At 55.6% G+C, this 26,060-nt stretch overlaps 10 non-coding genes across 10 annotated transcripts; all 10 read left to right on the top strand.

Annotated features, from left to right (window-relative positions):
* The first annotated feature begins 944 nt into the window (after window positions 1-944).
* LOC122707124 lies at window positions 945-1,036 on the top strand. The gene has a single exon (XR_006344647.1). It is a non-coding gene; the product is annotated as a small nucleolar RNA SNORD116 (small nucleolar RNA).
* A 2,639-nt stretch (window positions 1,037-3,675) lies between these two features.
* On the top strand, window positions 3,676-3,767 carry LOC122707125. The gene has a single exon (XR_006344648.1). It is a non-coding gene; the product is annotated as a small nucleolar RNA SNORD116 (small nucleolar RNA).
* Window positions 3,768-6,406: 2,639 nt separating this feature from the next.
* On the top strand, window positions 6,407-6,498 carry LOC122707101. The gene has a single exon (XR_006344625.1). It is a non-coding gene; the product is annotated as a small nucleolar RNA SNORD116 (small nucleolar RNA).
* A 2,638-nt stretch (window positions 6,499-9,136) lies between these two features.
* Window positions 9,137-9,229, top strand: LOC122707195. The gene has a single exon (XR_006344716.1). It is a non-coding gene; the product is annotated as a small nucleolar RNA SNORD116 (small nucleolar RNA).
* A 2,638-nt stretch (window positions 9,230-11,867) lies between these two features.
* LOC122707212 lies at window positions 11,868-11,958 on the top strand. The gene has a single exon (XR_006344733.1). It is a non-coding gene; the product is annotated as a small nucleolar RNA SNORD116 (small nucleolar RNA).
* Window positions 11,959-14,598: 2,640 nt separating this feature from the next.
* LOC122707128 lies at window positions 14,599-14,690 on the top strand. Its single transcript, XR_006344651.1, has one exon. It is a non-coding gene; the product is annotated as a small nucleolar RNA SNORD116 (small nucleolar RNA).
* Window positions 14,691-17,329: 2,639 nt separating this feature from the next.
* Window positions 17,330-17,421, top strand: LOC122707129. Its single transcript, XR_006344652.1, has one exon. It is a non-coding gene; the product is annotated as a small nucleolar RNA SNORD116 (small nucleolar RNA).
* Window positions 17,422-20,060: 2,639 nt separating this feature from the next.
* LOC122707102 lies at window positions 20,061-20,152 on the top strand. The gene has a single exon (XR_006344626.1). It is a non-coding gene; the product is annotated as a small nucleolar RNA SNORD116 (small nucleolar RNA).
* A 2,639-nt stretch (window positions 20,153-22,791) lies between these two features.
* LOC122707190 lies at window positions 22,792-22,884 on the top strand. The gene has a single exon (XR_006344711.1). It is a non-coding gene; the product is annotated as a small nucleolar RNA SNORD116 (small nucleolar RNA).
* Window positions 22,885-25,523: 2,639 nt separating this feature from the next.
* LOC122707126 lies at window positions 25,524-25,615 on the top strand. The gene has a single exon (XR_006344649.1). It is a non-coding gene; the product is annotated as a small nucleolar RNA SNORD116 (small nucleolar RNA).
* The last annotated feature ends 445 nt before the right edge of the window (window positions 25,616-26,060 follow it).

The following is a 26,060-nucleotide window of genomic DNA, read 5'->3' on the forward strand; positions in this document are numbered from 1 at the left end:
TAGTAGTAGCTACAGTCTCAGGGTACGTGGCATTCACACAGATGCTCTGCAAGGTGTCCTTGGGCAGTCAGATTTCTGTGCTTTGGTCAGACATCATGGGTCATGGAGACTGGGAGCCTAGAGCCTACGTCAACAGCCCCTCAGTGAAATTTTGCATGGGGCTGAAGGAAGATGCCAGGTGTCATCCCCCATGTCGTGGGAGGACAGGAGGTCAGGGCTCCATGACGACGGCATGCGTGTTCAGACTGTAGGGCCTTTCAATGCGGGCACTGAGACTAGGCTACCTGGACATATTTCTGGACACACCCCCAAATTGCCGAGAGTGCATTCTTGTTGGTACACCGGGACACAGGCACTCAACCCCACATCGAATCCCCTGCCACCCATGCATGCTGAGTCAGAAAGACACCCACATGACCTTGAGCTTAATTTGCTGCACTCTTTTGAACGGTAGGTCACCAGTTGTCTGTAAGGGATGGATGTAGTTGGGTTGCAGATACAGGCCTTTCCCCAGTGAAAGCTCTGCATCAGTGTTCCTCAGTGAGAGCCCAAGTCCACATCTCAAGTGTTCCTGTGCTTTCTGTCCCCTTGTCAGGTGCAGTTGCCAGATATGGCTGTCCATGACCCAGGAGACGAAGGTCCGCCCATGAGGCGGCGGCTCGAGGTGCAAGGGAGTCCGGCAAGAAGTGTGGCGGCCCAGGGTGGTGCCAGGTCTTTTTGGATCACCGAGCACGGTACGGCTTCTCCTGCCCCAAGACGTGTCGTGAATTTCAGGTTTCCTGGCACTGCCTGAGTGGCTGTACGTATGGAGGGACCGTTCCTCTTGCTGAGAAGCCTGTGAACTCTGAGTTGCCCCTGCTGCTGGAGGACTCCCAGGTCAGTGGCTCCTCCTTGGAGCGGCGCTGCCTGCCCTGTGGAGGTGGGGAGCCAGCCAGCACGTGCTCGGATCGATGACGACACCCTCTCATGCATTCCTTGGAAATCTGAACAAAATGAGTGAGAACTCACTACCGTCTCCTCATCGAAACTGAGGTCCAGCACGTTGCCTCCCTTGGGGTTGAGGGTGGGACTGGTTAGCAAGAGGGCTTCTCTGACTGCGTCACACACAAGCAAGTAGGAGCCAGGTCCCCACCATTTGCGAGGCTCCCATCTGCGGGTGGGCCGTGTACAGATGTTCGAGCGGCCTTCTTGGAATGTGGGTTCCATGGTGAAGGGCACTGAGGAGCAGAAGAGGCATCCGGCTTGTCCAGTGGTGGTAGGTGTCGCAGTAGATCCTGGCATCGGACAGTGAGGTCTTCTCTCAGAGCGGTGCATTTTGTCCTGGTTCCTGCTGCAAATGTACTAATTGGGGCTCTCGTGATGTCGATTGTGACGCAAGGAAGCTTCTGTGGTGTCTGATTGGAGGCCCAGGTGAGATCTGAGGCCCTCGCCATTGCGGCCCTTTGGGTTGGTGAGATTGCTGAGTACCCTGTGGGCTGCAGCGGCTGCAGAGACCTAGGGGAACGGTGGCAGTTGTGAAAGTTAATAGGCCTCATTTCTGCCCTTGGCAGTTCCTGAGTTGCAAGTCCCGTCACATGCTTGAGTCTTGGAGGTCGCCATGGACTGTGTTGTGGTCACAGGCCTGCATTGCTCCTGCAGGTTGACCAGAGCCCCAGAGGCGAATGGTTGGGCAGGTGAGGAAAAGCGCAGTGTGATTGCCTGGGATGTTATGTCTGCTGAGGCTGCAGGCACTGTCGTTCTGTTCTCACTGATACATAGTGTGGTCCTTTTGAAGCTGCCCTCAGCTGGGTACAGAGGAGAGGGCATTGCTTGTGCCTGGGAGGCTCAGTGAGAGGTGACCTTTGTGTCCTTGGTGGCCTGCTGCCAGTAGAAGGACTCCCCAAGGGTATCTTTGGTGCCTTGAAGAGTTGCAATAAGAGAGGCCAAGCAACCAGCCCTGTGGGTTGTTATGTGGTGTGTGCACATGCCCCTTGGCCGCCATTTGTCCCCTGGGCCTGGAATTACCTAGGCTCCCTAAGGTTGGGGCCAGTCAGCCGGCCCTGATAGCACCAATGTGTTGGCCCCCTGGCAATGGAGCATCAAGCTTGGAGGCCCATGGTTCTGGTAGAGATTGGTCATTGGGTGGAATATCCAGGCTGACTCAATGTAGGAGCCAGCAGCTCCCATGGCGCTATGGCAGAGACCTGTGGCATCCAGGGTCTTCCCCTGACAGGTCTTCTGAAGTCTTCATGAAAGCATCCTTAGTGATCTGTGTGCACGCGGTCATTTTGCCCACCGTCATCCTGTGGGTGTTCCTGCTTGAGGATTGTCCCTGTGTGTGCCGAGGCCTTGGAGGCTTCAGATTTGGGTGAGTGACCCTTGGGGCAGGATGAGTCCAATGTGGACCACGCCCTGCATTATGGGAGCTTTCTGTAGGCTGTGGTCAGTAGCCTGGTCCCTACAGGGTGTGGATGTGAGGATAATCTGGCCAGGAAAGGGACCTGTTTCTGTGGGACTGACCCCTGGATCCTGGTACGTGAGGAAGTCCAAGTCCCATCCTTACTTTCTGTCAGAGGCCGCCCAATGAGTAGACTGACTGGCAGGAAGAGACGCATGCCTTGAATTCTGCTCCGATTCGAGGGTGCGCTGGGCCGAATCTGCCCTAGTGCCAAGTTCACCTTACTCTGTAGTTCTCTGGGAAACTTTTCTGGTTAGGGTGGAGGTGAACCTTGTGCCAAGGACCCCTGAGCTGTAGTAGTAGCTACAGTCTCAGGGTACGTGGCATTCACACAGATGCTCTGCAAGGTGTCCTTGGGCAGTCAGATTTCTGTGCTTTGGTCAGACATCATGGGTCATGGAGACTGGGAGCCTAGAGCCTACGTCAACAGCCCCTCAGTGAAATTTTGCATGGGGCTGAAGGAAGATGCCAGGTGTCATCCCCCATGTCGTGGGAGGACAGGAGGTCAGGGCTCCATGACGACGGCATGGGTGTTCAGACTGTAGGGCCTTTCAATGCGGGCACTGAGACTTTGCTACCTGGACATATTTCTGGACACACCCCCAAATTGCCGAGAGTGCATTCTTGTTGGTACACCGGGACACAGGCACTCAACCCCACATCGAATCCCCTGCCACCCATGCATGCTGAGTCAGAAAGACACCCACATGACCTTGAGCTTAATTTGCTGCACTCTTTTGAACGGTAGGTCACCAGTTGTCTGTAAGGGATGGATGTAGTTGGGTTGCAGATACAGGCCTTCCCCCAGTGAAAGCTCTGCATCAGTGTTCCTCAGTGAGAGCCCAAGTCCACATCTCAAGTGTTCCTGTGCTTTCTGTCCCCTTGTCAGGTGCAGTTGCCAGATATGGCTGTCCATGACCCAGGAGACGAAGGTCCGCCCATGAGGCGGCGGCTCGAGGTGCAAGGGAGTCCGGTAAGAAGTGTGGCGGCCCAGGGTGGTGCCAGGTCTTTTTGGATCACCGAGCACGGTACGGCTTCTCCTGCCCCAAGACGTGTCGTGAATTTCAGGTTTCCTGGCACTGCCTGAGTGGCTGTATGTATGGAGGGACCGTTCCTCTTGCTGAGAAGCCTGGGGGCTCTGAGTTGCCCCGGCTGCTGGAGGACTCCCAGGTCACTGGCTCCTCCTTGGAGCGGCGCTGCCTGCCCTGTGGAGGTGGGGAGCCAGCCAGCACGTGCTCGGATCGATGACGACACCCTCTCATGCATTCCTTGGAAATCTGAACAAAATGAGTGAGAACTCACTACCGTCTCCTCATCGAAACTGAGGTCCAGCACGTTGCCTCCCTTGGGGTTAAGGTTGGGACTGGTTAGCAAGGGGCCTTCTCTGACTGCGTCACACACACGCAAGTAGGAGCCAGGTGCCCACCATTTGCGAGGATCCCATCTGCGGGTGGGCCGTGCACAGATGTTCGAGCGGCCTTCTTGGAATGTGGGGTCCATGGTGAAGGGCACTGAGGAGCAGAAGAGGCATCCGGCTTGTCCAGTGGTGGTAGGTGTCGCAGTAAATCCTGGCATCGGACAGTGAGTTCTTCTCTCAGAGCGGTGCATTTTGTTCTGGTTCCTGCTGCAAGTGTGCTAATTGGGGCTCTCGTGATGTCGATTGTGACGCAAGGAAGCTTCTGTGGTGTCTGATTGGAGGCCCAGGTGAGATCTGAGGCCCTCGCCATTGCGGCCCTTTGGGTTGGTGAGATTGCTGAGTACCCTGTGGGCTGCAGCGGCTGCAGAGACCTAGGGGAACGGTGGCAGTTGTGAAAGTTAATAGGCCTCATTTCTGCCCTTGGCAGTTCCTGAGTTGCAAGTCCTGTCACATGCTTGAGTCTTGGAGGTCGCCATGGACTGTGTTGTGGTCACAGGCCTGCATTGCTCCTGCAGGTTGACCAGAGCCCCAGAGGAGAATGGTTGGGCAGGTGAGGAAAAGCGCAGTGTGATTGCCTGGGATGTTATGTCTGCTGAGGCTGCAGGCACTGTCGTTCTGTTCTCACTGATACATAGTGTGGTCCTTTTGAAGCTGCCCTCAGCTGGGTACAGAGGAGAGGGCATTGCTTGTGCCTGGGAGGCTCAGTGAGAGGTGACCTTTGTGTCCTTGGTGGCCTGCTGCCAGTAGAAGGACTCCCCAAGGGTATCTTTGGTGCCTTGAAGAGTTGCAATAAGAGAGGCCAAGCAACCAGCCCTGTGGGTTGTTATGTGGTGTGTGCACATGCCCCTTGGCCGCCATTTGTCCCCTGGGCCTGGAATTACCTAGGCTCCCTAAGGTTGGGGCCAGTCAGCCGGCCCTGATAGCACCAATGTGTTGGCCCCCTGGCAATGGAGCATCAAGCTTGGAGGCCCATGGTTCTGGTAGAGTTTGGTCATTGGTTGGAATAGCCAGGCTGACTGAATGTAGGAGCCAGCAGCTCCCATGGCGCTATGGCAGAGACCTGTGGCATCCAGGGTCTTCCCCTGACAGGTCTTCTGAAGTCTTCATGAAAGCATCCTTAGTGATCTGTGTGCACGCGGTCATTTTGCCCACCGTCATCCTGTGGGTGTTCCTGCTTGAGGATTGTCCCTGTGTGTGCCGAGGCCTTGGAGGCTTCAGATTTGGGTGAGTGACCCTTGGGGCAGGATGAGTCCAATGTGGACCACGCCCTGCATTATGGGAGCTTTCTGTAGGCTGTGGTCAGTAGCCTGGTCCCTACAGGGTGTGGATGTGAGGATAATCTGGCCAGGAAAGGGACCTGTTTCTGTGGGACTGACCCCTGGATCCTGGTACGTGAGGAAGTCCAAGTCCCATCCTTACTTTCTGTCAGAGGCCGCCCAATGAGTAGACTGACTGGCAGGAAGAGACGCATGCCTTGAATTCTGCTCCTCTTCGAGGGTGCGCTGGGCTGAATCTGCCCTAGTGCCAAGTTCACCTTACTCTGTAGTTCTCTGGGAAACTTTTCTGGTTAGGGTGGAGGTGAACCTTGTGCCAAGGACCCCTGAGCTGTAGTAGTAGCTACAGTCTCAGGGTACGTGGCATTCACACAGATGCTCTGCAAGGTGTCCTTGGGCAGTCAGATTTCTGTGCTTTGGTCAGACATCATGGGTCATGGAGACTGGGAGCCTAGAGCCTACGTCAACAGCCCCTCAGTGAAATTTTGCATGGGGCTGAAGGAAGATGCCAGGTGTCATCCCCCATGTCGTGGGAGGACAGGAGGTCAGGGCTCCATGACGACGGCATGCGTGTTCAGACTGTAGGGCCTTTCAATGTGGGCACTGAGACTAGGCTACCTGGACATATTTCTGGACACACCCCCAAATTGCCGAGAGTGCATTCTTGTTGGTACACCGCGACACAGGCACTCAACCCCACATCGAATCCCCTGCCACCCATGCATGCTGAGTCAGAAAGACACCCACATGACCTTGAGCTTAATTTGCTGCACTCTTTTGAACGGTAGGTCACCAGTTGTCTGTAAGGGATGGATGTAGTTGGGTTGCAGATACAGGCCTTTCCCCAGTGAAAGCTCTGCATCAGTGTTCCTCAGTGAGAGCCCAAGTCCACATCTCAAGTGTTCCTGTGCTTTCTGTCCCCTTGTCAGGTGCAGTTGCCAGATATGGCTGTCCATGACCCAGGAGACGAAGGTCCGCCCATGAGGCGGCGGCTCGAGGTGCAAGGGAGTCCGGCAAGAAGTGTGGCGGCCCAGGGTGGTGCCAGGTCTTTTTGGATCACCGAGCACGGTACGGCTTCTCCTGCCCCAAGACGTGTCGTGAATTTCAGGTTTCCTGGCACTGCCTGAGTGGCTGTACGTATGGAGGGACCGTTCCTCTTGCTGAGAAGCCTGTGAACTCTGAGTTGCCCCTGCTGCTGGAGGACTCCCAGGTCAGTGGCTCCTCCTTGGAGCGGCGCTGCCTGCCCTGTGGAGGTGGGGAGCCAGCCAGCACGTGCTCGGATCGATGATGACACCCTCTCATGCATTCCTTGGAAATCTGAACAAAATGAGTGAGAACTCACTACCGTCTCCTCATCGAAACTGAGGTCCAGCACGTTGCCTCCCTTGGGGTTGAGGGTGGGACTGGTTAGCAAGAGGGCTTCTCTGACTGCGTCACACACAAGCAAGTAGGAGCCAGGTCCCCACCATTTGCGAGGCTCCCATCTGCGGGTAGGCCGTGTACAGATGTTCGAGCGGCCTTCTTGGAATGTGGGTTCCATGGTGAAGGGCACTGAGGAGCAGAAGAGGCATCCGGCTTGTCCAGTGGTGGTAGGTGTCGCAGTAGATCCTGGCATCGGACAGTGAGTTCTTCTCTCAGAGCGGTGCATTTTGTCCTGGTTCTTGCTGCAAGTGTGCTAATTGGGGCTCTCGTGATGTCGATTGTGACGCAATGAACCTTCTGTGGTGTCTGATTGGAGGCCCAGGTGAGATCTGAGGCCCTCGCCATTGCGGCCCTTTGGGTTGGTGAGATTGCTGAGTACCCTGTGGGCTGCAGCGGCTGCAGAGACCTAGGGGAACGGTGGCAGTTGTGAAAGTTAATAGGCCTCATTTCTGCCCTTGGCAGTTCCTGAGTTGCAAGTCCTGTCACATGCTTGAGTCTTGGAGGTCGCCATGGACTGTGTTGTGGTCACAGGCCTGCATTGCTCCTGCAGGTTGACCAGAGCCCCAGAGGAGAATGGTTGGGCAGGTGAGGAAAAGCGCAGTGTGATTGCCTGGGATGTTATGTCTGCTGAGGCTGCAGGCACTGTCGTTCTGTTCTCACTGATACATAGTGTGGTCCTTTTGAAGCTGCCCTCAGCTGGGTACAGAGGAGAGGGCATTGCTTGTGCCTGGGAGGCTCAGTGAGAGGTGACCTTTGTGTCCTTGGTGGCCTGCTGCCAGTAGAAGGACTCCGCAAGGGTATCTTTGGTGCCTTGAAGAGTTGCAATAACAGAGGCCAAGCAAGCAGCCCTGTGGGTTGTTATGTGGTGTGTGCACATGCCCCTTGGCCGCCATTTGTCCCCTGGGCCTGGAATTACCTAGGCTCCCTAAGGTTGGGGCCAGTCAGCCGGCCCTGATAGCACCAATGTGTTGGCCCCCAGGCAATGGAGCATCAAGCTTGGAGGCCCATGGTTCTGGTAGAGTTTGGTCATTGGTTGGAATAGCCAGGCTGACTCAATGTAGGAGCCAGCAGCTCCCATGGCGCTATGGCAGAGACCTGTGGCATCCAGGGTCTTCCCCTGACAGGTCTTCTGAAGTCTTCATGAAAGCATCCTTAGTGATCTGTGTGCACGCGGTCATTTTGCCCACCGTCATCCTGTGGGTGTTCCTGCTTGAGGATTGTCCCTGTGTGTGCCGAGGCCTTGGAGGCTTCAGATTTGGGTGAGTGACCCTTGGGGCAGGATGAGTCCAATGTGGACCACGCCCTGCATTATGGGAGCTTTCTGTAGGCTGTGGTCAGTAGCCTGGTCCCTACAGGGTGTGGATGTGAGGATAATCTGGCCAGGAAAGGGACCTGTTTCTGTGGGACTGACCCCTGGATCCTGGTACGTGAGGAAGTCCAAGTCCCATCCTTACTTTCTGTCAGAGGCCGCCCAATGAGTAGACTGACTGGCAGGAAGAGACGCATGCCTTGAATTCTGCTCCGATTCGAGGGTGCGCTGGGCCGAATCTGCCCTAGTGCCAAGTTCACCTTTCTCTGTAGTTCTCTGGGAAACTTTTCTGGTTAGGGTGGAGGTGAACCTTGTGCCAAGGACCCCTGAGCTGTAGTAGTAGCTACAGTCTCAGGGTTCGTGGCATTCACACAGATGCTCTGCAAGGTGTCCTTGGGCAGTCAGATTTCTGTGCTTTGGTCAGACATCATGGGTCATGGAGACTGGGAGCCTAGAGCCTACGTCAACAGCCCCTCAGTGAAATTTTTCATGGGGCTGAAAGAAGATGCCAGGTGTCATCCCCCATGTCGTGGGAGGACAGGAGGTCAGGGCTCCATGACGACGGCATGCGTGTTCAGACTGTAGGGCCTTTCAATGCGGGCACTGAGACTAGGTTACCTGGACATACTTCTGGACACACCCCCAAATTGCCGAGAGTGCATTCTTGTTGGTACACCGGGACACAGGCACTCAACCCCACGTCGAATCCCCTGCCACCCATGCATGCTGAGTCAGAAAGACACCCACATGACCTTGAGCCTAATTTGCTGCACTCTTTTGAACTTTTTGAACCAGTTGTCTGTAAGGGATGCATGTAGTTGAGTTGCAGATACAGGCCTTCCCCCAGTGAAAGCTCTGCATCAGTGTTCCTCAGTGAGAGCCCAAGTCCACATCTCAAGTGTTCCTGTGCTTTCTGTCCCCTTGTCAGGTGCAGTTGCCAGATATGGCTGTCCATGACCCAGGAAACGAAGGTCCGCCCATGAGGCGGCGGCTCGAGGTGCAAGGGAGTCCGGCAAGAAGTGTGGCGGCCCAGGGTGGTGCCAGGTCTTTTTGGATCACCGAGCACGGTACGGCTTCTCCTGCCCCAAGACGTGTCGTGAATTTCAGGTTTCCTGGCACTGCCTGAGTGGCTGTACTTATGGAGGGACCGTTCCTCTTGCTGAGAAGCCTGGGGGCTCTGAGTTGCCCCTGCTGCTGGAGGACTCCCAGGTCACTGGCTCCTCCTTGGAGCGGCGCTGCCTGCCCTGTGGAGGTGGGGAGCCAGCCAGCACGTGCTCGGATCGATGACGACACCCTCTCATGCATTCCTTGGAAAATCTGAACAAAATGAGTGAGAATTCACTACCGTCTCCTCATTGAAACTGAGGTCCAGCACGTTGCCTCCCTTGGGGTTGAGGGTGGGACTGGTTAGCAAGAGGGCTTCTCTGACTGCGTCACACACACGCAAGTAGGAGCCAGGTCCCCACCATTTGCGAGGCTCCCATCTGCGGGTAGGCCGTGTACAGATGTTCGAGCGGCCTTCTTGGAATGTGGGGTGCATGGTGAAGGGCACTGAGGAGCAGAAGAGGCATCCGGCTTGTCCAGTGGTGGTAGGTGTCGCAGTAGATCCTGGCATCGGACAGTGAGTTCTTCTCTCGAGCGGTGCATTTTGTCCTGGTTCCTGCTGCAAGTGTGCTAATTGGGGCTCTCGTGATGTCGATTGTGATGCAAGGAAGCTTCTGTGGTGTCTGCTTGGAGGCCCAGGTGAGATCTGAGGCCCTCGCCATTGCGGCCCTTTGGGTTGGTGAGATTGCTGAGTACCCTGTGGGCTGCAGCGGCTGCAGAGACCTAGGGGAACAGTGGCAGTTGTGAAAGTTAATAGGCCTCATTTCTGCCCTTGGCAGTTCCTGAGTTGCAAGTCCTGTCACATGCTTGAGTCTTGGAGGTCGCCGTGGACTGTGTTGTGGTCACAGGCCTGCATTGCTTCTGCAGGTTGACCAGAGCCCCAGAGGAGAATGGTTGGGCAGGTGAGGAAAAGCGCAGTGTGATTGCCTGGGATGTTATGTCTGCTGAGGCTGCAGGCACTGTCGTTCTGTTCTCACTGATACATAGTGTGGTCCTTTTGAAGCTGCCCTCAGCTGGGTACAGAGGAGAGGGCATTGCTTGTGCCTGGGAGGCTCAGTGAGAGGTGACCTTTGTGTCCTTGATGGCCTGCTGCCAGTAGAAGGACTCCCCAAGGGTATCTTTGGTGCCTTGAAGAGTTGCAATAAGAGAGGCCAAGCAACCAGCCCTGTGGGTTGTTATGTGGTGTGTGCACATGCCCCTTGGCCGCCATTTGTCCCCTGGGCCTGGAATTACCTAGGCTCCCTAAGGTTGGGGCCAGTCAGCCGGCCCTGATAGCACCAATGTGTTGGCCCCCTGGCAATGGAGCATCAAGCTTGGAGGCCCATGGTTCTGGTAGAGATTGGTCATTGGGTGGAATATCCAGGCTGACTCAATGTAGGAGCCAGCAGCTCCCATGGCGCTATGGCAGAGACCTGTGGCATCCAGGGTCTTCCCCTGACAGGTCTTCTGAAGTCTTCATGAAAGCATCCTTAGTGATCTGTGTGCACGCGGTCATTTTGCCCACCGTCATCCTGTGGGTGTTCCTGCTTGAGGATTGTCCCTGTGTGTGCCGAGGCCTTGGAGGCTTCAGATTTGGGTGAGTGACCCTTGGGGCAGGATGAGTCCAATGTGGACCACGCCCTGCATTATGGGAGCTTTCTGTAGGCTGTGGTCAGTAGCCTGGTCCCTACAGGGTGTGGATGTGAGGATAATCTGGCCAGGAAAGGGACCTGTTTCTGTGGGACTGACCCCTGGATCCTGGTACGTGAGGAAGTCCAAGTCCCATCCTTACTTTCTGTCAGAGGCCGCCCAATGAGTAGACTGACTGGCAGGAAGAGACGCATGCCTTGAATTCTGCTCCTATTTGAGGGTGCGCTGGGCCGAATCTGCCCTAGTGCCAAGTTCACCTTACTCTCTAGTTCTCTGGGAAACTTTTCTGGTTAGGGTGGAGGTGAACCTTGTGGCAAGGACCCCTGAGCTGTAGTAGTAGCTACAGTCTCAGGGTACGTGGCATTCACACAGATGCTCTGCAAGGTGTCCTTGGGCAGTCAGATTTCTGTGCTTTGGTCAGACATCATGGGTCATGGAGACTGGGAGCCTAGAGCCTACGTCAACAGCCCCTCAGTGAAATTTTGCATGGGGCTGAAGGAAGATGCCAGGTGTCATCCCCCATGTCGTGGGAGGACAGGAGGTCAGGGCTCCATGACGACGGCATGCGTGTTCAGACTGTAGGGCCTTTCAATGCGGGCACTGAGACTAGGCTACCTGGACATATTTCTAGACACACCCCCAAATTGCCGAGAGTGCATTCTTGTTGGTACACCGGGACACAGGCACTCAACCCCACATCGAATCCCCTGCCACCCATGCATGCTGAGTCAGAAAGACACCCACATGACCTTGAGCCTAATTTGCTGCACTCTTTTGAACGGTAGGTCACCAGTTGTCTGTAAGGGATGCATGTAGTTGAGTTGCGGATACAGGCCTTCCCCCAGTGAAAGCTCTGCATCAGTGTTCCTCAGTGAGAGCCCAAGTCCACATCTCAAGTGTTCCTGTGCTTTCTGTCCCCTTGTCAGGTGCAGTTGCCAGATATGGCTGTCCATGACCCAGGAGACGAAGGTCCGCCCATGAGGCGGCGGCTCGAGCTGCAAGGGAGTCCGGCAAGAAGTGTGGCGGCCCAGGGTGGTGCCAGGTCTTTTTGGATCACCGAGCACGGTACGGCTTCTCCTGCCCCAAGACGTGTCGTGAATTTCAGGTTTCCTGGCACTGCCTGAGTGGCTGTACGTATGGAGGGACCGTTCCTCTTGCTGAGAAGCCTGGGGGCTCTGAGTTGCCCCTGCTGCTGGAGGACTCCCAGGTCACTGGCTCCTCCTTGGAGCGGCGCTGCCTGCCCTGTGGAGGTGGGGAGCCAGCCAGCACGTGCTCGGATCGATGACGACACCCTCTCATGCATTCCTTGGAAAATCTGAACAAAATGAGTGAGAACTCACTACCGTCTCCTCATCGAAACTGATGCCAGCACGTTGCTTCCCTTGGGGTTAAGGTTGGGACTAGTTAGCAAGGGGCCTTCTCTGACTGCATCACACACACGCAAGTAGGAGCCAGGTCCCCACCATTTGCGAGGCTCCCATCTGCGGGTGGGCCGTGCACAGATGTTCGAGCGGCCTTCTTGGAATTTGGGTTCCATGGTGAAGGGCACTGAGGAGCAAAAGAGGCATCCGGCTTGTCCTGTGATGGTAGGTGTCGCAGTAGATCCTGGCATCGGACAGTGAGGTCTTCTCTCAGAGCGGTGCATTTTGTCCTGGTTCCTGCTGCAAGTGTGCTAATTGGGGCTCTCGTGATGTCTATTGTGACGCAAGGAAGCTTCTGTGGTGTCTGATTGGAGGCCCAGGTGAGATCTGAGGCCCTCGCCATTGCGGCCCTTTGGGTTGGTGAGATTGCTGAGTACCCTGTGGGCTGCAGCGGCTGCAGAGACCTAGGGGAACGGTGGCAGTTGTGAAAGTTAATAGGCCTCATTTCTGCCCTTGGCAGTTCCTGAGTTGCAAGTCCTGTCACATGCTTGAGTCTTGGAGGTCGCCATGGACTGTGTTGTGGTCACAGGCCTGCATTGCTCCTGCAGGTTGACCAGAGCCCCAGAGGAGAATGGTTGGGCAGGTGAGGAAAAGCGCAGTGTGATTGCCTGGGATGTTATGTCTGCTGAGGCTGCCGGCACTGTCGTTCTGTTCTCACTGATACATAGTGTGGTCCTTTTGAAGCTGCCCTCAGCTGGGTACAGAGGAGAGGGCATTGCTTGTGCCTGGGAGGCTCAGTGAGAGGTGACCTTTGTGTCCTTGATGGCCTCCTGCCAGTAGAAGGACTCCCCAAGGGTATCTTTGGTGCCTTGAAGAGTTGCAATAAGAGAGGCCAAGCAACCAGCCCTGTGGGTTGTTATGTGGTGTGTGCACATGCCCCTTGGCCGCCATTTGTCCCCTGGGCCTGGAATTACCTAGGCTCCCTAAGGTTGGGGCCAGTCAGCCGGCCCTGATAGCACCAATGTGTTGGCCCCCTGGCAATTGAGCATCAAGCTTGGAGGCCCATGGTTCTGGTAGAGATTGGTCATTGGTTGTAATAGCCAGGCTGACTCAATGTAGGAGCCAGCAGCTCCCATGGCGCTATGGCAGAGACCTGTGGCATCCAGGGTCTTCCCCTGACAGGTCTTCTGAAGTCTTCATGAAAGCATCCTTAGTGATCTGTGTGCACGCGGTCATTTTGCCCACCGTCATTCTGTGGGTGTTCCTGCTTGAGGATTGTCCCTGTGTGTGCCGAGGACTTGGATGCTTCAGATTTGGGTGAGTGACCCTTGTGGCAGGATGAGTCCAATGTGGACCACGCCCTGCATTATGGGAGCTTTCTGTAGGCTGTGGTCAGTAGCCTGGTCCCTACAGGGTGTGGATGTGAGGATAATCTGGCCAGGAAAGGGACCTGTTTCTGTGGGACTGACCCCTGGATCCTGGTACGTGAGGAAGTCCAAGTCCCATCCTTACTTTCTGTCAGAGGCCGCCCAGTGAGTAGACTGACTGGCAGGAAGAGACGCATCCCTTGAATTCTGCTCCTATTCGAGGGTGCGCTGGGCCGAATCTGGCCTAGTGCCAAGTTCACCTTACTCTGTAGTTCTCTGGGAAACTTTTCTGGTTAGGGTGGAGGTGAACCTTGTGCCAAGGACCCCTGAGCTGTAGTAGTAGCTACAGTCTCAGGGTACGTGGCATTCACACAGATGCTCTGCAAGGTGTCCTTGGGCAGTCAGATTTCTGTGCTTTGGTCAGACATCATGGGTCATGGAGACTGGGAGCCTAGAGCCTACGTCAACAGCCCCTCAGTGAAATTTTGCATGGGGCTGAAGGAAGATGCCAGGTGTCATCCCCCATGTCGTGGGAGGACAGGAGGTCATGGCTCCATGACGACGGCATGGGTGTTCAGACTGTAGGGCCTTCCAATGCGGGCACTGAGACTTTGCTACCTGGGCATATTTCTGGACACACCCCCAACTTGCCGAGAGTGCATTCTTGTTGGTACACCGGGACACAAGCACTCAACCCCACATCGAATCCCCTGCCGCCCATGCATGCTGAGTCAGAAAGACACCCACATGACCTTGAGCCTAATTTGCTGCACTCTTTTGCATGGGAGGTCACCAGTTGTTTGTAAGGGATGGATGTATTTGGGTTTCAGATACAGGCCTTCCCCCAGTGAAAGCTCTGCATCAGTGTTCCTCAGTGAGAGCCCAAGTCCACATCTCAAGTGTTCCTGTGCTTTCTGTCCCCTTGTCAGGTGCAGTTGCCAAATATGGCTGTCCATGACCCAGGAGACGAAGGTCCGCCCATGAGGCGGCGGCTCGAGGTGCAAGGGAGTCCGGCAAGAAGTGTGGCGGCCCAGGGTGGTGCCAGGTCTTTTTGGATCACCGAGCACGGTACGGCTTCTCCTGCCCCAAGACGTGTCGTGAATTTCAGGTTTCCTGGCACTGCCTGAGTGGCTGTATGTATGGAAGGACCGTTCCTCTTGCTGAGAAGCCTGGGGGCTCTGAGTTGCCCTGGCTTCTGGGGGACTCCCAGGTCACTGGCTCCTCCTTGGAGCGGCGCTGCCTGCCCTGTGGAGGTGGGGAGCCAGCCAGCACGTGCTCGGATCAATGACGACACCCTCTCATGCATTCCTTGGAAATCTGAACAAAATGAGTGAGAACTCATTACCGTCTCCTCATCGAAACTGAGGTCCAGCACGTTGCCTCCCTTGGGGTTGAGGGTGGGACTGGTTAGGAAGAGGGCTTCTCTGACTGCGTAACACACACGCTAGTAGGAGCCAGGTCCCCACCATTTGCGAGGCTCCCATCTGCGGGTGGGCAGTGTACAGATGTTCGAGGGGCCTTCTTGGAATGTGGGGTCCATGGTGAAGGGCACTGAGGAGCAGAAGAGGCATCCGGCTTGTCCAGTGGTAGTAGGTGTCACAGTAGATCCTGGCATCGGACAGTGAGGTCTTCTCTCAGAGCGGTGCATTTTGTCCTGGTTCCTGCTGCAAGTGTGCTAATTGGGGCTCTCGTGATGTCGATTGTGCCGCAAGGAAGCTTCTGTGGTGTCTGATTGGAGGCCCAGGTGAGATCTGAGGCCCTCGCCATTGCGGCCCTTTGGGTTGGTGAGGTTGCTGAGTACCCTGTGGGCTGCAGCGGCTGCAGAGACCTAGGGGAACGGTGGCAGTTGTGAAAGTTAATAGACCTCATTTCTGCCCTTGGCAGTTCCTGAGTTGCAAGTCCTGTCACATGCTTGAGTCTTGGAGGTCGCCATGGACTGTGTTGTGGTCACAGGCCTGCATTGCTCCTGCAGGTTGTCCAGAGCCCCAGAGGAGAATGGTTGGGCAGGTGAGGAAAAGCGCAGTGTGATTGCCTTGGATGTTATGTCTGCTGAGGCTGCAGGCACTGTCGTTCTGTTCTCACTGATACATAGTGTGGTCCTTTTGAAGCTGCCCTCAGCTGGGTACAGAGGAGAGGGCATTGCTTGTGCCTGGGAGGCTCAGTGAGAGGTGACCTTTATGTCCTTGATGGCCTCCTGCCAGTAGAAGGACTCCCCAAGGGTATCTTTGGTGCCTTGAAGAGTTGCAATAAGAGAGGCCAAGCAACCAGCCCTGTGGGTTGTTATGTGGTGTGTGCACATGCCCCTTGGCCGCCATTTGTCCCCTGGGCCTGGAATTACCTAGGCTCCCTAAGGTTGGGGCCAGTCAGCCGGCCCTGATAGCACCAATGTGTTGGCCCCCTGGCAATGGAGCATCAAGCTTGGAGGCCCATGGTTCTGGTAGAGATTGGTCATTGGGTGGAATATCCAGGCTGACTCAATGTAGGAGCCAGCAGCTCCCATGGCGCTATGGCAGAGACCTGTGGCATCCAGGGTCTTCCCCTGACAGGTCTTCTGAAGTCTTCATGAAAGCATCCTTAGTGATCTGTGTGCACGCGGTCATTTTGCCCACCGTCATCCTGTGGGTGTTCCTGCTTGAGGATTGTCCCTGTGTGTGCCGAGGCCTTGGAGGCTTCAGATTTGGGTGAGTGACCCTTGGGGCAGGATGAGTCCAATGTGGACCACGCCCTGCATTATGGGAGCTTTCTGTAGGCTGTGGTCAGTAGCCTGGTCCCTACAGGGTGTGGATGTGAGGATAATCTGGCCAGGAAAGGGACCTGTTTCTGTGGGACTGACCCCTGGATCCTGGTACGTGAGGAAGTCCAAGTCCCATCCTTACTTTCTGTCAGAGGCCGCCCAATGAGTAGACTGACTGGCAGGAAGAGACGCATGCCTTGAATTCTGCTCCTATTCGAGGGTGCGCTGGGCCGAATCTGCCCTAGTGCCAAGTTCACCTTACTCTCTAGTTCTCTGGGAAACTTTTCTGGTTAGGGTGGAGGTGAACCTTGTGCCAAGGACCCCTGAGCTGTAGTAGTAGCTACAGTCTCAGGGTACGTGGCATTCACACAGATGCTCTGCAAGGTGTCCTTGGGCAGTCAGATTTCTGTACTTTGGTCAGACATCATGGGTCATGGAGACTGGGAGCCTAGAGCCTACGTCAACAGCCCCTCAGTGAAATTTTGCATGGGGCTGAAGGAAGATGCCAGGTGTCATCCCCCATGTCGTGGGAGGACAGGAGGTCAGGGCTCCATGACGACGGCATGCGTGTTCAGACTGTAGGGCCTTTCAATGCGGGCACTGAGACTTTGCTACCTGGACATATTTCTAGACACACCCCCAAATTGCCGAGAGTGCATTCTTGTTGGTACACCGGGACACAGGCACTCAACCCCACATCGAATCCCCTGCCACCCATGCATGCTGAGTCAGAAAGACACCCACATGACCTTGAGCTTAATTTGCTGCACTCTTTTGAACGGTAGGTCACCAGTTGTCTGTAAGGGATGGATGTAGTTGGGTTGCAGATACAGGCCTTTCCCCAGTGAAAGCTCTGCATCAGTGTTCCTCAGTGAGAGCCCAAGTCCACATCTCAAGTGTTCCTGTGCTTTCTGTCCCCTTGTCAGGTGCAGTTGCCAGATATGGCTGTCCATGACCCAGGAGACGAAGGTCCGCCCATGAGGCGGCGTCTCGAGGTGCAAGGGAGTCCGGCAAGAAGTGTGGCGGCCCAGGGTGGTGCCAGGTCTTTTTGGATCACCAAGCACGGTACGGCTTCTCCTGCCCCAAGACGTGTCGTGAATTTCAGGTTTCCTGGCACTGCCTGAGTGGCTGTATGTATGGAAGGACCGTTCCTCTTGCTGAGAAGCCTGGGGGCTCTGAGTTGCCCTGGCTTCTGGGGGACTCCCAGGTCACTGGCTCCTCCTTGGAGCGGCGCTGCCTGCCCTGTGGAGGTGGGGAGCCAGCCAGCACGTGCTCGGATCAATGACGACACCCTCTCATGCATTCCTTGGAAATCTGAACAAAATGAGTGAGAACTCATTACCGTCTCCTCATCGAAACTGAGGTCCAGCACGTTGCCTCCCTTGGGGTTGAGGGTGGAACTGGTTAGGAAGAGGGCTTCTCTGACTGCGTAACACACACGCAAGTAGGAGCCAGGTCCCCACCATTTGCGAGGCTCCCATCTGCGGGTGGGCAGTGTACAGATGTTCGAGGGGCCTTCTTGGAATGTGGGGTCCATGGTGAAGGGCACTGAGGAGCAGAAGAGGCATCCGGCTTGTCCAGTGGTAGTAGGTGTCACAGTAGATCCTGGCATCGGACAGTGAGGTCTTCTCTCAGAGCGGTGCATTTTGTCCTGGTTCCTGCTGCAAGTGTGCTAATTGGGGCTCTCGTGATGTCGATTGTGCCGCAAGGAAGCTTCTGTGGTGTCTGATTGGAGGCCCAGGTGAGATCTGAGGCCCTCGCCATTGCGGCCCTTTGGGTTGGTGAGGTTGCTGAGTACCCTGTGGGCTGCAGCGGCTGCAGAGACCTAGGGGAACGGTGGCAGTTGTGAAAGTTAATAGACCTCATTTCTGCCCTTGGCAGTTCCTGAGTTGCAAGTCCTGTCACATGCTTGAGTCTTGGAGGTCGCCATGGACTGTGTTGTGGTCACAGGCCTGCATTGCTCCTGCAGGTTGTCCAGAGCCCCAGAGGAGAATGGTTGGGCAGGTGAGGAAAAGCGCAGTGTGATTGCCTTGGATGTTATGTCTGCTGAGGCTGCAGGCACTGTCGTTCTGTTCTCACTGATACATAGTGTGGTCCTTTTGAAGCTGCCCTCAGCTGGGTACAGAGGAGAGGGCATTGCTTGTGCCTGGGAGGCTCAGTGAGAGGTGACCTTTATGTCCTTGATGGCCTCCTGCCAGTAGAAGGACTCCCCAAGGGTATCTTTGGTGCCTTGAAGAGTTGCAATAAGAGAGGCCAAGCAACCAGCCCTGTGGGTTGTTATGTGGTGTGTGCACATGCCCCTTGGCCGCCATTTGTCCCCTGGGCCTGGAATTACCTAGGCTCCCTAAGGTTGGGGCCAGTCAGCCGGCCCTGATAGCACCAATGTGTTGGCCCCCTGGCAATGGAGCATCAAGCTTGGAGGCCCATGGTTCTGGTAGAGATTGGTCATTGGGTGGAATATCCAGGCTGACTCAATGTAGGAGCCAGCAGCTCCCATGGCGCTATGGCAGAGACCTGTGGCATCCAGGGTCTTCCCCTGACAGGTCTTCTGAAGTCTTCATGAAAGCATCCTTAGTGATCTGTGTGCACGCGGTCATTTTGCCCACCGTCATCCTGTGGGTGTTCCTGCTTGAGGATTGTCCCTGTGTGTGCCGAGGCCTTGGAGGCTTCAGATTTGGGTGAGTGACCCTTGGGGCAGGATGAGTCCAATGTGGACCACGCCCTGCATTATGGGAGCTTTCTGTAGGCTGTGGTCAGTAGCCTGGTCCCTACAGGGTGTGGATGTGAGGATAATCTGGCCAGGAAAGGGACCTGTTTCTGTGGGACTGACCCCTGGATCCTGGTACGTGAGGAAGTCCAAGTCCCATCCTTACTTTCTGTCAGAGGCCGCCCAATGAGTAGACTGACTGGCAGGAAGAGACGCATGCCTTGAATTCGGCTCCTATTCGACGGTGCGCTGGGCCGAATCTGCCCTAGTGCCAAGTTCACCTTACTCTCTAGTTCTCTGGGAAACTTTTCTGGTTAGGGTGGAGGTGAACCTTGTGCCAAGGACCCCTGAGCTGTAGTAGTAGCTACAGTCTCAGGGTACGTGGCATTCACACAGATGCTCTGCAAGGTGTCCTTGGGCAGTCAGATTTCTGTGCTTTGGTCAGACATCATGGGTCATGGAGACTGGGAGCCTAGAGCCTACGTCAACAGCCCCTCAGTGAAATTTTGCATGGGGCTGAAGGAAGATGCCAGGTGTCATCCCCCATGTCGTGGGAGGACAGGAGGTCAGGGCTCCATGACGACGGCATGCGTGTTCAGACTGTAGGGCCTTTCAATGCGGGCACTGAGACTTTGCTACCTGGACATATTTCTAGACACACCCCCAAATTGCCGAGAGTGCATTCTTGTTGGTACACCGGGACACAGGCACTCAACCCCACATCGAATTCCCTGCCACCCATGCATGCTGAGTCAGAAAGACACCCACATGACCTTGAGCTTAATTTGCTGCACTCTTTTGAACGGTAGGTCACCAGTTGTCTGTAAGGGATGGATGTAGTTGGGTTGCAGATACAGGCCTTTCCCCAGTGAAAGCTCTGCATCAGTGTTCCTCAGTGAGAGCCCAAGTCCACATCTCAAGTGTTCCTGTGCTTTCTGTCCCCTTGTCAGGTGCAGTTGCCAGATATGGCTGTCCATGACCCAGGAGACGAAGGTCCGCCCATGAGGCGGCGGCTCGAGGTGCAAGGGAGTCCGGCAAGAAGTGTGGCGGCCCAGGGTGGTGCCAGGTCTTTTTGGATCACCGAGCACGGTACGGCTTCTCCTGCCCCAAGACGTGTCGTGAATTTCAGGTTTCCTGGCACTGCCTGAGTGGCTGTACGTATGGAGGGACCGTTCCTCTTGCTGAGAAGCCTGTGGGCTCTGAGTTGCCCCGGCTGCTGGAGGACTCCCAGGTCAGTGGCTCCTCCTTGGAGCGGCGCTGCCTGCCCTGTGGAGGTGGGGAGCCAGCCAGCACGTGCTCGGATCGATGATGACACCCTCTCATGCATTCCTTGGAAATCTGAACAAAATGAGTGAGAACTCACTACCGTCTCCTCATCGAAACTGAGGTCCAGCACGTTGCCTCCCTTGGGGTTGAGGGTGGGACTGGTTAGCAAGAGGGCTTCTCTTACTGTGTCACACACACGCAAGTAGGAGCCAGCTGCCCACCATTTGCGAGGCTCCCATCTGCGGGTGGGCAGTGTACAGATGTTCGAGCGGCCTTCTTGGAATTTGGGGTCCATGGTGAAGGGCACTGAGGAGCAGAAGAGGCATCCGGCTTGTCCAGTGGTGGTAGGTGTCGCCGTAAATGCTGGCATCGGAAAGTGAGTACTTCTCTCAGAGCGGTGCATTTTGTCCTGGTTCCTGCTGCAAGTGTGCTAATTGGGGCTCTCGTGATGTCTATTGTGACGCAAGGAAGCTTCTGTGGTGTCTGATTGGAGGCCCAGGTGAGATCTGAGGCCCTCGCCATTGCGGCCCTTTGGGTTGGTGAGATTGCTGAGTACCCTGTGGGCTGCAGCGGCTGCAGAGACCTAGGGGAACGGTGGCATTTGTGAAAGTTAATAGGCCTCATTTCTGCCCTTGGCAGTTCCTGAGTTGCAAGTCCTGTCACATGCTTGAGTCTTGGAGGTCGCCATGGACTGTGTTGTGGTCACAGGCCTGCATTGCTCCTGCAGGTTGACCAGAGCCCCAGAGGAGAATGGTTGGGCAGGTGAGGAAAAGCGCAGTGTGATTGCCTGGGATGTTATGTCTGCTGAGGCTGCAGGCACTGTCGTTCTGTTCTCACTGATACATAGTGTGGTCCTTTTGAAGCTGCCCTCAGCTGGGTACAGAGGAGAGGGCATTGCTTGTGCCTGGGAGGCTCAGTGAGAGGTGACCTTTGTGTCCTTGATGGCCTCCTGCCAGTAGAAGGACTCCCCAAGGGTATCTTTGGTGCCTTGAAGAGTTGCAATAAGAGAGGCCAAGCAACCAGCCCTGTGGGTTGTTATGTGGTGTGTGCACATGCCCCTTGGCCGCCATTTGTCCCCTGGGCCTGGAATTACCTAGGCTCCCTAAGGTTGGGGCCAGTCAGCCGGCCCTGATAGCACCAATGTGTTGGCCCCCTGGCAATGGAGCATCAAGCTTGGAGGCCCATGGTTCTGGTAGAGATTGGTCATTGGGTGGAATATCCAGGCTGACTCAATGTAGGAGCCAGCAGCTCCCATGGCGCTATGGCAGAGACCTGTGACATCCAGGGTCTTCCCCTGACAGGACTTCTGAAGTCTTCATGAAAGCATCCTTAGTGATCTGTGTGCACGCGGTCATTTTGCCCACCGTCATCCTGTGGGTGTTCCTGCTTGAGGATTGTCCCTGTGTGTGCCGAGGCCTTGGAGGCTTCAGATTTGGGTGAGTGACCCTTGGGGCAGGATGAGTCCAATGTGGACCACGCCCTGCATTATGGGAGCTTTCTGTAGGCTGTGGTCAGTAGCCTGGTCCCTACAGGGTGTGGATGTGAGGATAATCTGGCCAGGAAAGGGACCTGTTTCTGTGGGACTGACCCCTGGATCCTGGTACGTGAGGAAGTCCAAGTCCCATCCTTACTTTCTGTCAGAGGCCGCCCAATGAGTAGACTGACTGGCAGGAAGAGACGCATGCCTTGAATTCTGCTCCTATTCGAGGGTGCGCTGGGCCGAATCTGCCCTAGTGCCAAGTTCACCTTACTCTGTAGTTCTCTGGGAAACTTTTCTGGTTAGGGTGGAGGTGAACCTTGTGCCAAGGACCCCTGTGCTGTAGTAGTAGCTACAGTCTCAGGGTACGTGGCATTCACACAGATGCTCTGCAAGGTGTCCTTGGGCAGTCAGATTTCTGTGCTTTGGTCAGACATCATGGGTCATGGAGACTGGGAGCCTAGAGCCTACGTCAACAGCCCCTCAGTGAAATTTTGCATGGGGCTGAAGGAAGATGCCATGTGTCATCCCCCATGTCGTGGGAGGACAGGAGGTCAGGGCTCCATGACGACGGCATGGGTGTTCAGACTGTAGGGCCTTTCAATGCGGGCACTGAGACTAGGCTACCTGGACATATTTCTGGACACACCCCCAAATTGCCGAGAGTGCATTCTTGTTGGTACACCGGGACACAGGCACTCAACCCCACATCGAATCCCCTGCCACCCATGCATGCTGAGTCAGAAAAACACCCACATGACCTTGAGCTTAATTTGCTGCACTCTTTTGAACGGTAGGTCACCAGTTGTCTGTAAGGGATGGATGTAGTTGGGTTGCAGATACAGGCCTTTCCCCAGTGAAAGCTCTGCATCAGTGTTCCTCAGTGAGAGCCCAAGTCCACATCTCAAGTGTTCCTGTGCTTTCTGTCCCCTTGTCAGGTGCAGTTGCCAGATATGGCTGTCCATGACCCAGGAGACGAAGGTCCGCCCATGAGGCGGCGGCTCGAGGTGCAAGGGAGTCCGGCAAGAAGTGTGGCGGCCCAGGGTGGTGCCAGGTCTTTTTGGATCACCGAGCACGGTACGGCTTCTCCTGCCCCAAGACGTGTCGTGAATTTCAGGTTTCCTGGCACTGCCTGAGTGGCTGTATGTATGGAGGGACGGTTCCTCTTGCTGAGAAGCCTGGTGGCTCTGAGGTGCCCCGGCTGCTGGAGGACTCCCAGGTCACTGGCTCCTCCTTGGAGCGGCGCTGCCTGCCCTGTGGAGGTGGGGAGCCAGCCAGCACGTGCTCGGATCGATGACGACACCCTCTCATGCATTCCTTGGAAAATCTGAACAAAATGAATGAGAACTCACTACCGTCTCCTCATCGAAACTGAGGTCCAGCACGTTGCTTCCCTTGGGGTTAAGGTTGGGACTGGTTAACAAGGGGCCTTCTCTGACTGCATCACACACACGCAAGTAGGAGCCAAGTGCCCACCATTTGCGAGGCTCCCATCTGCGGGTGGGCCGTGCACAGATGTTCGAGCGGCCTTCTTGGAATTTGGGGTCCATGGTGAAGGGCACTGAGGAGCAGAAGAGGCATCCGGCTTGTCCAGTGGTGGTAGGTGTCGCCGTAAATGCTGGCATCGGACAGTGAGTACTTCTCTCAGAGCGGTGCATTTTGTTCTGGTTCCTGCTGCAAGTGTGCTAATTGGGGCTCTCGTGATGTCTATTGTGACGCAAGGAAGCTTCTGTGGTGTCTGATTGGAGGCCCAGGTGAGATCTGAGGCCCTCGCCATTGCGGCCCTTTGGGTTGGTGAGATTGCTGAGTACCCTGTGGGCTGCAGCGGCTGCAGAGACCTAGGGGAACGGTGGCATTTGTGAAAGTTAATAGGCCTCATTTCTGCCCTTGGCAGTTCCTGAGTTGCAAGTCCTGTCACATGCTTGAGTCTTGGAGGTCGCCATGGACTGTGTTGTGGTCACAGGCCTGCATTGCTCCTGCAGGTTGACCAGAGCCCCAGAGGAGAATGGTTGGGCAGGTGAGGAAAAGCGCAGTGTGATTGCCTGGGATGTTATGTCTGCTGAGGCTGCAGGCACTGTCGTTCTGTTCTCACTGATACATAGTGTGGTCCTTTTGAAGCTGCCCTCAGCTGGGTACAGAGGAGAGGGCATTGCTTGTGCCTGGGAGGCTCAGTGAGAGGTGACCTTTGTGTCCTTGATGGCCTCCTGCCAGTAGAAGGACTCCCCAAGGGTATCTTTGGTGCCTTGAAGAGTTGCAATAAGAGAGGCCAAGCAACCAGCCCTGTGGGTTGTTATGTGGTGTGTGCACATGCCCCTTGGCCGCCATTTGTCCCCTGGGCCTGGAATTACCTAGGCTCCCTAAGGTTGGGGCCAGTCAGCCGGCCCTGATAGCACCAGTGTGTTGGCCCCCTGGCGATGGAGCATCAAGCTTGGAGGCCCATGGTTCTGGTAGAGATTGGTCATTGGGTGGAATATCCAGGCTGACTCAATGTAGGAGCCAGCAGCTCCCATGGCGCTATGGCAGAGACCTGTGACATCCAGGGTCTTCCCCTGACAGGTCTTCTGAAGTCTTCATGAAAGCATCCTTAGTGATCTGTGTGCACGCGGTCATTTTGCCCACCGTCATCCTGTGGGTGTTCCTGCTTGAGGATTGTCCCTGTGTGTGCCGAGGCCTTGGAGGCTTCAGATTTGGGTGAGTGACCCTTGGGGCAGGATGAGTCCAATGTGGACCACGCCCTGCATTATGGGAGCTTTCTGTAGGCTGTGGTCAGTAGCCTGGTCCCTACAGAGTGTGGATGTGAGGATAATCTGGCCAGGAAAGGGACCTGTTTCTGTGGGACTGACCCCTGGATCCTGGTACGTGAGGAAGTCCAAGTCCCATCCTTACTTTCTGTCAGAGGCCGCCCAATGAGTAGACTGACTGGCAGGAAGAGACGCATGCCTTGAATTCTGCTCCTATTCGAGGGTGCGCTGGGCCGAATCTGCCCTAGTGCCAAGTTCACCTTACTCTGTAGTTCTCTGGGAAACTTTTCTGGTTAGGGTGGAGGTGAACCTTGTGCCAAGGACCCCTGAGCTGTAGTAGTAGCTACAGTCTCAGGGTACGTGGCATTCACACAGATGCTCTGCAAGGTGTCCTTGGGCAGTCAGATTTCTGTGCTTTGGTCAGACATCATGGGTCATGGAGACTGGGAGCCTAGAGCCTACGTCAACAGCCCCTCAGTGAAATTTTGCATGGGGCTGAAGGAAGATGCCAGGTGTCATCCCCCATGTCGTGGGAGGACAGGAGGTCAGGGCTCCATGACGACGGCATGGGTGTTCAGACTGTAGGGCCTTTCAATGCGGGCACTGAGACTAGGCTACCTGGACATATTTCTGGACACACCCCCAAATTGCCGAGAGTGCATTCTTGTTGGTACACCGGGACACAGGCACTCAACCCCACATCGAATCCCCTGCCACCCATGCATGCTGAGTCAGAAAGACACCCACATGACCTTGAGCTTAATTTGCTGCACTCTTTTGAACGGTAGGTCACCAGTTGTCTGTAAGGGATGGATGTAGTTGGGTTGCAGATACAGGCCTTCCCCCAGTGAAAGCTCTGCATCAGTGTTCCTCAGTGAGAGCCCAAGTCCACATCTCAAGTGTTCCTGTGCTTTCTGTCCCCTTGTCAGGTGCAGTTGCCAGATATGGCTGTCCATGACCCAGGAGACGAAGGTCCGCCCATGAGGCGGCGGCTCGAGGTGCAAGGGAGTCCGGCAAGAAGTGTGGCGGCCCAGGGTGGTGCCAGGTCTTTTTGGATCACCGAGCACGGTACGGCTTCTCCTGCCCCAAGACGTGTCGTGAATTTCAGGTTTCCTGGCACTGCCTGAGTGGCTGTATGTATCGAGGGACCGTTCCTCTTGCTGAGAAGCCTGTGGGCTCTGAGTTGCCCCGGCTGCTGGAGGACTCCCAGGTCAGTGGCTCCTCCTTGGAGCGGCGATGCCTGCCCTGTGGAGGTGGGGAGCCAGCCAGCACGTGCTCGGATCGATGACGACACCCTCTCATGCATTCCTTGGAAATCTGAACAAAATGAGTGAGAACTCACTACCGTCTCCTCATCGAAACTGAGGTCCAGCACGTTGCTTCCCTTGGGGTTAAGGTTGGGACTGGTTAGCAAGGGGCCTTCTGTGACTGTGTCACACACACGCAAGTAGAAGCCAGGTCCCCACCATTTGCGAGGCTCCCATCTGCGGGTGGGCCGTGTACAGATGTTCGAGCGGCCTTCTTGGAATGTGGGGTCCATGGTGACGGGCAGTGAGGAGCAGAAGAGGCATCCGGCTTGTCCAGTGGTGGTAGGTGTCGCAGTAGATCCTGGCATCGTACAGTGAGCTCTTCTCTCAGAGCGGTGCATTTTGTCCTGGTTCCTGCTGCAAGTGTGCTAATTGGGGCTCTCGTGATGTCGATTCTGGCGCAAGGAAGCTTCTGTGGTGTCTGATTGGAGGCCCAGGTGAGATCTGAGGCCCTCGCCATTGCGGCCCTTTGGGTTGGTGAGATTGCTGAGTACCCTGTGGGCTGCAG

The sequence above is a fragment of the Cervus elaphus genome, chromosome 13 (genome assembly GCF_910594005.1).
Source record: "Cervus elaphus chromosome 13, mCerEla1.1, whole genome shotgun sequence".
NCBI lineage: Eukaryota > Metazoa > Chordata > Mammalia > Artiodactyla > Cervidae > Cervus > Cervus elaphus.